The sequence below is a fragment of the Apis dorsata genome, unplaced genomic scaffold, assembly GCF_000469605.1.
Source record: "Apis dorsata unplaced genomic scaffold, Apis dorsata 1.3 scaffold_50, whole genome shotgun sequence".
NCBI classification, from domain to species: domain Eukaryota; kingdom Metazoa; phylum Arthropoda; class Insecta; order Hymenoptera; family Apidae; genus Apis; species Apis dorsata.
This window is the reverse complement of record NW_006263351.1, coordinates 61,549-71,624: the sequence shown is the minus strand read 5'-3', so window position 1 is coordinate 71,624 and position 10,076 is coordinate 61,549. Positions and strand designations below refer to the sequence as shown.

At 35.7% G+C, this 10,076-nt stretch overlaps 1 protein-coding gene across 5 annotated transcripts in view; it reads right to left on the bottom strand.

Moving 5' to 3' along the window:
* Positions 1 to 10,076, bottom strand: part of LOC102674375 — a 234,505-nt gene that overhangs the window by 174,363 nt on the left and 50,066 nt on the right. The window lies entirely within an intron of this gene.

The window sequence follows — 10,076 nt, the reverse complement described above, 5'->3', positions numbered from 1 at the left end:
AAAAAAAAAAAAAAAAAAAAAAAAGAAAAGGATATAATATTGTAGATATAACATTCGACGAGAACAGTTTATTCAGCTTAATAGATCGAAAAATAAAACCATTGAATAAAGTACACAAATAAAATGCAATGAATGTAAAGAACGATTGTACAAAGCAATGGAATACAATATGAATTCAATATGAATCCATTATAATCACTGAATTAACGTTCAATGCGTTCAAGTGCGTGCACTCCGCAAAGTGTAAGTTAATCTCGTTGAATGTTGTGTAAAATTAATACAAATTTAAGCGGTGGCATAATATATCTCTCCATAAAATTAAAATAAATAGTAGCACGATTGTACGTCGTAATATCGCACGCCACCTATTAAAATGTAAATCGTGCATTTGTTTTTCAGACTAGACAAAAGTTACGCGCATAAAGAAACGAGTAACAGGCACATACGTAAAATTTCAAGAAATAAAAGACACAGGTGCACAGGTGCATCTGATCTCTGAGCGCAAAATGACAACAAGGATGTTTCGTGTACGTGGAATTCTCTACTAGAAAAAAAATAATACGGAGGAGAGTTGGCAACGAGGAATCCTCGCAACGAGAATTTCCCTTCGCATCTTCGAATTTTATGGATCCAAAGTAGAAAAATCGTCTTTTTTATAACAAAAAGAGCGAGAGAAAGAGAGAGAAGAAAGAATGGAGAAGATAAAAGAAAACGTAAGTATAGTTAAAATACAGGAATCGACGAACATCTGCAAACCATTCTCTCGCCATTTTCTTGCCATTTTCTGTTCTTGCATTACTCCCGGTAAGAGGCAATGGCGATTCCATAAGAACAGAGAGAACTACTTTAGAATCCTACATGCATTCAGCGCTGATTCACAAAGAACAATGCAAATACCAGTGGACTTCCATAAAGGTAAATATGAAAATAATGATCTCTCATGATCATTCTCTCTCTCTAATACTAAAAATACTAAAAAAAAAAAGAAAGAAACTCTAAAATTTAATTATTCTTTTCGTTTTTGAGTATGATTATTATAAAAACTTGAATTCGAAAAAACCTAAAAGATAGAAAGCTGTTAAAAAATATCCGTCTCAACGTTTAAATCCTCGGAACAGGAAATATTAGAGACTTTTTTTCTTTTCCATCCTCGTTTCTTAATTCAAAACTCTTAAAGAATTTAACCACCATTTATTCTTCTCGTCGTGAAATATTCCGTGCACAGGGAAAAGCTTTTACTCCAACTGTCCTAGGGATTTTCGCGCAGCAAGCATTGTTGAAAATCTGCAGATCATCTCGACGATTTCCTTCCGGATAGTTCAGACAGTCGCGGATGAGTGGTCGGCGCACTTGTTGATTCGTACTACTTCCTGGCTGAATTCTAAAGTTCGAGGAAAAAGGATCGATCAGATCTCTCCCGTTCGTACGTTTTCATTCTGTTTCCTTTCGAAGAGTGCCCTCTTTTGTTCGTAACACAATGTGGATAGAACCAAGCCACGCAAATAACGATATAAATATCTCGATCGATGATAATCTTCACGAGCCTTTATCACTACTCCTTCTTTTATTCTTTTTCTTCGAACAATAAACTCTTTCCATCCGAAATATATAAAAGTTAAATGTAACCGAGAATTTTCTTTGAAAGAATCGACCAGATGTTAACGCGATTATTGGGCCAATTTAAACGGTGAAAGATTGATTTTCACGATTGTTGAACGAATTTTGTGCATTTCATATAGATCAGTGAAACAGCATGTTTATTTCGTGTTAAATTTTATCCCAACGTGATCAGACGACGAGTCATCGACTTTAAAAGTAGCGCGCGTGTTAACAAATACCTCAAGATCGTTAATTAAATCGTTGGATAGAAGGGAGAACAAGGCAATTAAAATTGGAAGCCACGATATTCAAACGCCGCCCGAAAATCCATCAAAAGTCACGTCATTACTGGGAGTCGACTTTAATGAGCATCTTGTTAACGATGTTCTAGACGACATGATTATCGAATTAGGATGGCGAACATTCGACCAACGATATCACGTAACAGAATACGATAGATTCGGGCAACTTAAGGATTAAATGTAAATTTGTAATTATCGAGCATACTTAATGGAAAGGGTGATAATGAGGGTATTGTTTCGCGGGAGTGAAAACCGTGAGAGACATAGCTTTAACGTGAAAATCATTTTCCAAATAACTGGGATCCTTCTAACCAGCTGGGTTAATTATCATTAACTGTTCTGTTAAACGCTAAGAGGGCAATTATCTTAAATGCCCCATTTCGAAAACAACCTTTCTCGAGAACAATTGCAGACAATTCTTTGCTTCTAATTTAAAGTCTAAAAATAAAGAAAAAAATAAATTTTCCTTTGTGGAAAAAAATAAAAGTAAATGCATTCGAACGATATTTTTGTTCGATATTTGAATTGGAACGTTATTAATCCATTTGATCGAAGAAGAATCGATGATGATCCATCCATTGGTCAAATTTCTTTTTTGTGGACTTCTCTGGAATCCTAAGTATTTGCCGTCCAATTCATCAATCTTAAGGGGATGAGATTTTTATGGCGAGATTGTTTATTGCGAGATTCGAGTGAGGGCTGAGTGTTTGAGATTAGGGTGCGAAGAGTGGATGATCACTCGGAGGATTTGGATGGACGTGACCAAACACGTAAAATGTGCGTGTACTTTTCCTGAAGAGAAAGAGAAAATATTATTATTCGTTCCATAATTTTCAATTTTAAGAAAAATATATCCAACTTTACGTATTCAAAATCACACAAATCCGATCGATACAATATCTCTTGCATCTTCGATAATACGATAAAAAGTATCGATTCTTAAAAATTTACAATTTTTTCCATTGAGATCATGACAAAAGCTCGAGAAGCGATAAACCGATAAATCAAAAAAATTTACGCGAGAGATATACGCGAGAGTTTGGAAATGAAAGCGACGACGTACAAGAGTAAAAGTCAAAGTGGCACTTTGATTTCTGAAAAGCTCGGCATACGTGCGTGTAACGAGCGTTCCTTTCCGAGCGATCCATTTTCGCGTCATCCCGGATACATCGTAAAAACGAGAAAACCACTTTCCGCGTAAACAGAAAAAAAGAAAAAAAAAAAAGAAAAAAAATCCAGACGGATATGGATACTCTATACAAGAATGTATAGATATGTTTCGTGAAGCGTTATTATAGGTAGCTTCGCCATAAAACTTAAATCGCATTGGGTGTCGATAATGCGCGAAAAATTTACATAAACCCGTTTAACTGCGCGTTAAAATCTGTACATAAATTTATAAACATTATTCTTTATGCGCACCATGTACCATATTTTATGGAGGAAATATACACGTCTATGTTTCCAGTGTAAAAATTTCGTTTCAAATTCTCGAATATTTCTAATCTGGATCAAGATATTCGAAGGAGCAATCTTGAAGAAGGAAATATTTTCTATACTCCGATTTTAGGATATCTCATTTCGAATTTTCTTTCGAGAGAAAAATTTCCAAAACATCAAAGAATTGATTTATTTTAAAATAATAAAATATATAAAGTAAGTATTTTAAAATATATTTCTATCGTCCAATTCTAAAATACTTTTGATTTTTAAGAATTATTTTAGACGGAACAGTGATTTATTAGGATTATAAAATATTCAACATTGATCCAATCTTCGGTACAAAGTGTGTACACTGGTTCTTCTCGAGAAAAAAGATGAAACCCTGTCGTCCCGGCATGTAGCCGCGTTTCCATGTAGTGGATCGTGTGTGGCTCGGCAATAAGGAGAAAATTTCTCAGGGGTAATAAGGGAGCAATGGGTGAGTCATCTAGCTTGGTGAAGCAATGAAACTATGCCAAGTACGACCATTTATCTCGGTTTTATGATTCAGGTGGCTATTTCTTCTTCGGCTACGTTGTCTTACACGCCATCTCCCTAATAATTAACAAAATTCTTTTCTCCCTCGGGTATACACAATTTCCGCCACGAAATCGTAAAACGTGATTCGTGAAACGTATCGCGTGTCCAACTTTCGAAATCTGTTTCGTCTCCATCTTCTGTTTGCAAAATTCGAAACTTCTCCTTTTGAGGACGAGATAAATTCGAGAAAGACTTAATTAAGAAAACAACACAACTGGAAACAGCGGGGGAGAGGGACGACCGGAGGGTTTTTAATCAAAGCTTTATATAAAAAGATATAAAAAGGACGAGATCTTTGCGAGGTAATAATACGAAATTGAGGAAACGTGAGTTTGTCATTCCTCCCCTTTTCTCCTCCTTTTATTTGGAAATTAGCTTATATGGATTTGGATCGTGGGATTCAATCCAGGTTTATTTAGGTGAGATTGTATCTTCGCGAAATAGGTTTGGGAATTATTGAAGTAAAATATTTGGACAATGACTATGTGTTTCTTGAAACTTAATTTCTCAAATAGTTTGTGATTCTGTTATGTCAACATCGTCAACTGCATCAGAAATTCAAATTTCCTCGTAACATCTCGAGCGCAAAATCGTGAGGGATTGTAGCCCGAGTGAGATTGCCCATTACTTTACCCGTTAACTTGAATAAAAAATCGTTTCAAAATAGTTTGCATCGTATTAACCAACGTAAATAAAAGTTACACTTTTCGCACATGATTCGTAAGAAAAGAATCGTAGCACGTGTCGATGTAGGATAATTTAAAAAAAAAAAAATAAAATTGAGATTTAAAAATTAAAATTTACAATGTTTTAAACGTTTCATCGTCGCAGTGATTGTAGGAAACATGGTCGAGACACGAGTGCCGTAATTCACTTCGATAATTAGCGTGCTTTAATTAGACGCACGTCGGCGAAGAGGAGGGGGAGGCGTCCTTTAATTATTGCGTGCGAACTGTGTCACCGGCGCACGTGCTAATGAACGACGAAAATAATAGCGCGGCGACCGTCTTCCTTCGTCTGTTTCCGTTCTTACGGTCGTGTCTTTCGTTTTAATCCAGATCCTGAATTAACGTTTCCCAAGAAAAGCCTAAATTAATTTCCGCGTTCCGTTTCCTCGAATCGTTTCAAATTTATGCGCCACGTTCCGTGGCAAACGTTTCCTTATTTTAATAACGCTGGGAATAATAATATTCATAAATTTGCACTTTTTTTCCTTTGGAAAAACGTCGCATCGCGTTACGTTTGAAACTCTATTCTCTCAGAAAAATAATTTCTAACTGCAAAATTAACGATTGAAGAAATGGAACTTAAATAAGTAAGTCGTTTCTTTTTTTTTTTTTTTTTTATTAAAATATCTCGAAACACCGTGTCCTTCGTTATATCCTTATCCCAGATCTCATTTCATCGAGTCAAATAAATTTTTATCAATTCGTATAAATCGTTCCATCTTCTCTCCTGCGATTCGATTACTCGAGCGGGCGAAGTAGTAAGCAACGAAATTTATCCGGCACAGCGTGCTCATCTCACGTTTGTCGGAATAACGTACAGCCCATACTAAACAGACCAAATATCATATGGATTCCTTCTACACGTTCGAGCGTATAAAAATACGTAGTACGTAAGAAAGAGGATATTTTTCGGGTTAAGTTTATACGAAGGCAGGATACACACGGAGAACCGCACGAACCGGAACATCTATCATACTTTATGGGATCGTGTACGAAACGTAAATGGGAACGACGCCCGCCATTTCGAAATCCTGTGAAAAATAGCGGTTGAAACGTCCCTCTGACCGATGATCCATGACATCCTCCGACGGATACACGGGCCAAAAGGAACCCCCCGCCATCCCTTTAAATATCCTCGTAAATTCGACGAGAGGACGGCGCATCAAACGGAACCCGGAGGACAGGTTGAATTATTGTTTCGGATATACCGTGAATAATCTTCGACAAAGATTCGATCTTAAAGGTAATCGAAAAGGGATTGAACTCGTGCACGGAGGATAAATCGACTCGAAGACTCGAGACTCTTCGAATCAATTCTTCGAGTTCTTCAAAGGAAAAGGAGAATTCGTGGAAGAGAGAACGTTTAATCCATGCCATCATCGTATTATCCGCCGTCTAGTGTCTGCCGCGTAAGATAAACAAGGGAACAGCGGAATACAGATTTTCGAAATTTACAGGCGGAATAGAAGGGAGGGGAGGGGAGGGCCTGTAGTTCTAGAATTATGGAAATTTCGAATAATTGGATCTCATCCCTTTTCCTCCCCCTCCTCCTTCTCCTCTCTCCCCCCTGGGAAAACGGCGCGAGACAAATGCAGGTGAACGTGACTCGGAGATGCATCGAAATCCGGCAAATTCGTTTTTCCGCGAAGTAGCAACTGTTTTACATGATACAGAGATGGAAATACGCGTTGAAGGAAATTGGTTGATACACGATGAAAAACTGTATCGGTTTTATTTTTTTTTTTCGTCGCAAGAAAAGATACGATGAACAGAATATATGCTTATTTGCCATCGCCATGCGATTCGAGTCTCGATTGGTTAATTGATTAGGGAAGGAAAATTATTGGTATAGGATGAAAAATTGTGTTGGTTGTCCGAAAATAAATAAACAGAGACGTCTAATTGTTTTCTTTTAAATATTTTCCCCCAAGTATAGAAATATCGCGTTTCGCGGTAGACATGGAAATATACGTTGAAGGAAATTGGTTGATACCCGATGAAAAACTGTATCGGTTTTAGTTTTTTTGTGCGTCGAAAGAAAAGATACGATGAAGAGAATATATGATTATTTGCCATCGCCATGCGATTCGAATCTCGATTGGTTAATTTATTAGGGAAGGAAAATTATTGTTATAGGATGAAAAATTGTGTTGGTTGTCCGAAAATAAATAAACAGAGACACCTAATGTTTTTCTTTTAAATATTTTCCACCAAGTATAGAAATATCGCGTTTCGCGTTAGACATGGAAATATACGTTGAAGGAAATTGGTTTACAGGATGAGAAATTGTATTGGTTCCTTTTTGTCGAAAGAGAACAAATAAATGGAGATATATACCCAGCATTTCCAAATATTCCACGTATCTTTATTTACTCTTACGATAGAGTCTTGTTTAATCAATTGATTAAGGAAAATTGCTATAAGATGGAAAATTGGTATTGGTCTCTTGAAGAGGAACAAATAAACAGAGATGCATTTTCGAATATTCGACATATCGTCGATATATTATAAACAGTTTGAAAGGAAATAATTGAAAACGTATTTGTACAAGTTCTAATATAATAATTATGATAAATGCGAAAGAAGGATGGATCCGATTAATCGAGATTCTATTATAACGTAAGAAATCTTCTTGTATAATTGATATTCGAAGAGGCGTTTTAATCCTAAAGAATTGTTAATAAATGTTCGATAGAGAGCAAAATGGAACGAGAAATAGCGTATACGAGCGCGTAACAGTGAAACCCTCTAAATAATAGTTTCGTGCTAAATCCTTTTAATGTTTATTACTTGTTATTGCATTTCATTAATTTCTTATTTTGCTTTTCCCATTCTCGCGTTATTACCCGTGAACACGATTCGATAGAAGGAAGAAAAAAACAACGAGCAGATAATCTTAAACATTCGAAAGGGAATGAAAGAAATTTTAAACGAATCGAATATTTTCGCGCAACAAAAATATAACTATGTCGATTTTAAATTAATGATCAACGATTTTTCCTTTTCCCTGTCTTCTTTCTTTTTTTCCCCGTGTCTTCCAATGTATCGAACGTACATCAGCGTTATAGCTTCTCTTCACGGCAAGCTCTACTTCATGCATTACTAAAAAGATCCATTTGATAGGCCGTCATTTTCATCGAGTGGAAAGTAATTCTTTACCGGGATGAAAATCAGAAGAAAATATCAAACCTTTTAGCTCTAGTATGAAAAAAAAAGAAGAAAAATTAAAGGTAATAAATTTCCTTGGGGGTCGATAGGCGGACGTTAAGTCGAGATAAAAAAGTAATTCCGTTCTTCTTAATATTCCGCGCCATTTTTTTCTCAATATTTCTCTTTCGTTGTGAACGATGACCGAACCTTTAGAATATTTAAAAAAATCGACCGGTCAAGGATGCAAAGGAAACAGGAAGAATAACGAGAAAATGAAACAATTTTCCTAACAATTTTCATTAGGGGAAGAAGAAAACTGTACCTGTAAAAACTTAAATAAGAACATCGAAGATTATTCTCTGGAAAAAGAAGAAAGAAAGGAAAACAAAAAAAAAAAAAAATACTTGCGATGAATTTTAATTCCTCCTCCTATACATACACGTATCTAACAAGTTTTACGTGGTTTCGCGAGTTTTCTAATTAACACCGTTCCAAAATGAAACACGAGCAACGTGACTTATTAAACATAATCAATTTAACGTAAGTTTCAACTCGAAAGAAAAATAATCAATGTCGAAAGAGCACAAAGGAAAGAAAAAAACGAGAGAGCGTAAGTTGAAAGGAAGAAAAAAAAAAAAAGAAAAAAAAGATGAATGCCGACGTTCCACGTAGAGAGAAAGAATTTTACGTTTCACCCTTAAAGTTCTGCACGTTACCGCTGTCGGGGAAAGAAAACGGATTCGTGACATCCAAGTCGGCTTTTCCACTTGATGCTTTCCTCCTTCCTCCCTTCCACCATCTTTTCCCTTCCCTTTGCGACTCTCTTACTTTTCGCTTGCTATTATCTAACTCATTTGTTCGTCACGTTCGTACATATAGGAGGTACATTTGCATCTTCAGAGCTCCCGACTACGTTTAAATTTGCATGAGCGACGTATCCGTAATTTAGTATCAGAAGTTTCATATATTCGGGCATAAATTATACATATACGGCACGATGAATAAATATATCGCTAAATGCGAATGTCAGTCATCTTTATATATATATATTTAAATATGATTCGAATCAATATTTAAAGGATAGAGAATTAAAGATGCACACGTTATCAATTTTCATTCAATTTTGAAATAAAGGAGGATAAAAATGATTAAATATGGCTATGGTATAATGTCGATTAAAATTATTACTTTCTTCTCTTGAATGATGGATTAGCACAAAGTTTTAATTAAGCTTTACGTTAATGGATGTAAGATAAGCTTATAAGCAATTTAGCGGATGTAACTGTTGTAATCTTTCCGCTTTCCACCGTCACCCTGTCCCCATAAAAATCATAAATTATCTTTTGCTAGAGATACGAAACAATCGTTCTTTGTATTACAGTAAAGAATCAATCAATGTGATTCTGTATCCTGAACAATAAGTAAAGACGAGAGGAAAACTTGATAAATTATTTTCATATATACATCCATAATTAAAATTGAAATTTTTCATTCTCTTTTTAAATTTCTAGAGCTAAATTAAAAGTGAAACACCTTTCTAAAGTTTTCTAAGATTTAGAAGAAAGTGATCTTGAGAGATTTTCTGAAGTCTTTACTTTTCTAATGATCCGTAAAAGTAGTAAATTTTAATCCGGTGATCAAAGCGAATCGGTAGATCGAAAATATCCTTTAGGATAGCATCGTGATCTCTGATTGAATATCCAAATCGATGTTTACTCGGACGAATAGATTGAAAAAATAGTCTTCGATAAACCCAGCCATTTCGTAAAAAGTTTTATCGAAGGATATGAATAACGAACCGTGACAGATTGAATGATATACGAATTACTTTTTATAACTTATACCGTTTAATTATTTTACCAATATCTCCAATAAAATATTACTCGCTTATTACGATCCCCCGTTAATAATAAGTTTCCACTTTTTCTCTCACTTGAAGATAAATCACAATATAGTCACACGATGGAATAAATTAGTTATCCTTGTTTTCAATTCGATAACGGGGGTGAAATGGGGGTGAAAATTCACGACTTTCGACAATTTTAAACTTAATTTCCTTCCCGTGATCATTCTCTGATATACGCGAACGGCAATAAAGAACGGTGGCAAGTAGGCACCGAAGGTGATCGTACAAACAGTGCCAATTTAATCTCCATTCTGCGCGCGACAGCTGAAACGATCCTCCGCCCACCGAGTAGTAGTCGTCTGAAGCAACCATAGCGTGAAACCGCGATAATCTCAATGTCCATTTACCCCGATCCCATTGTCGGCCATT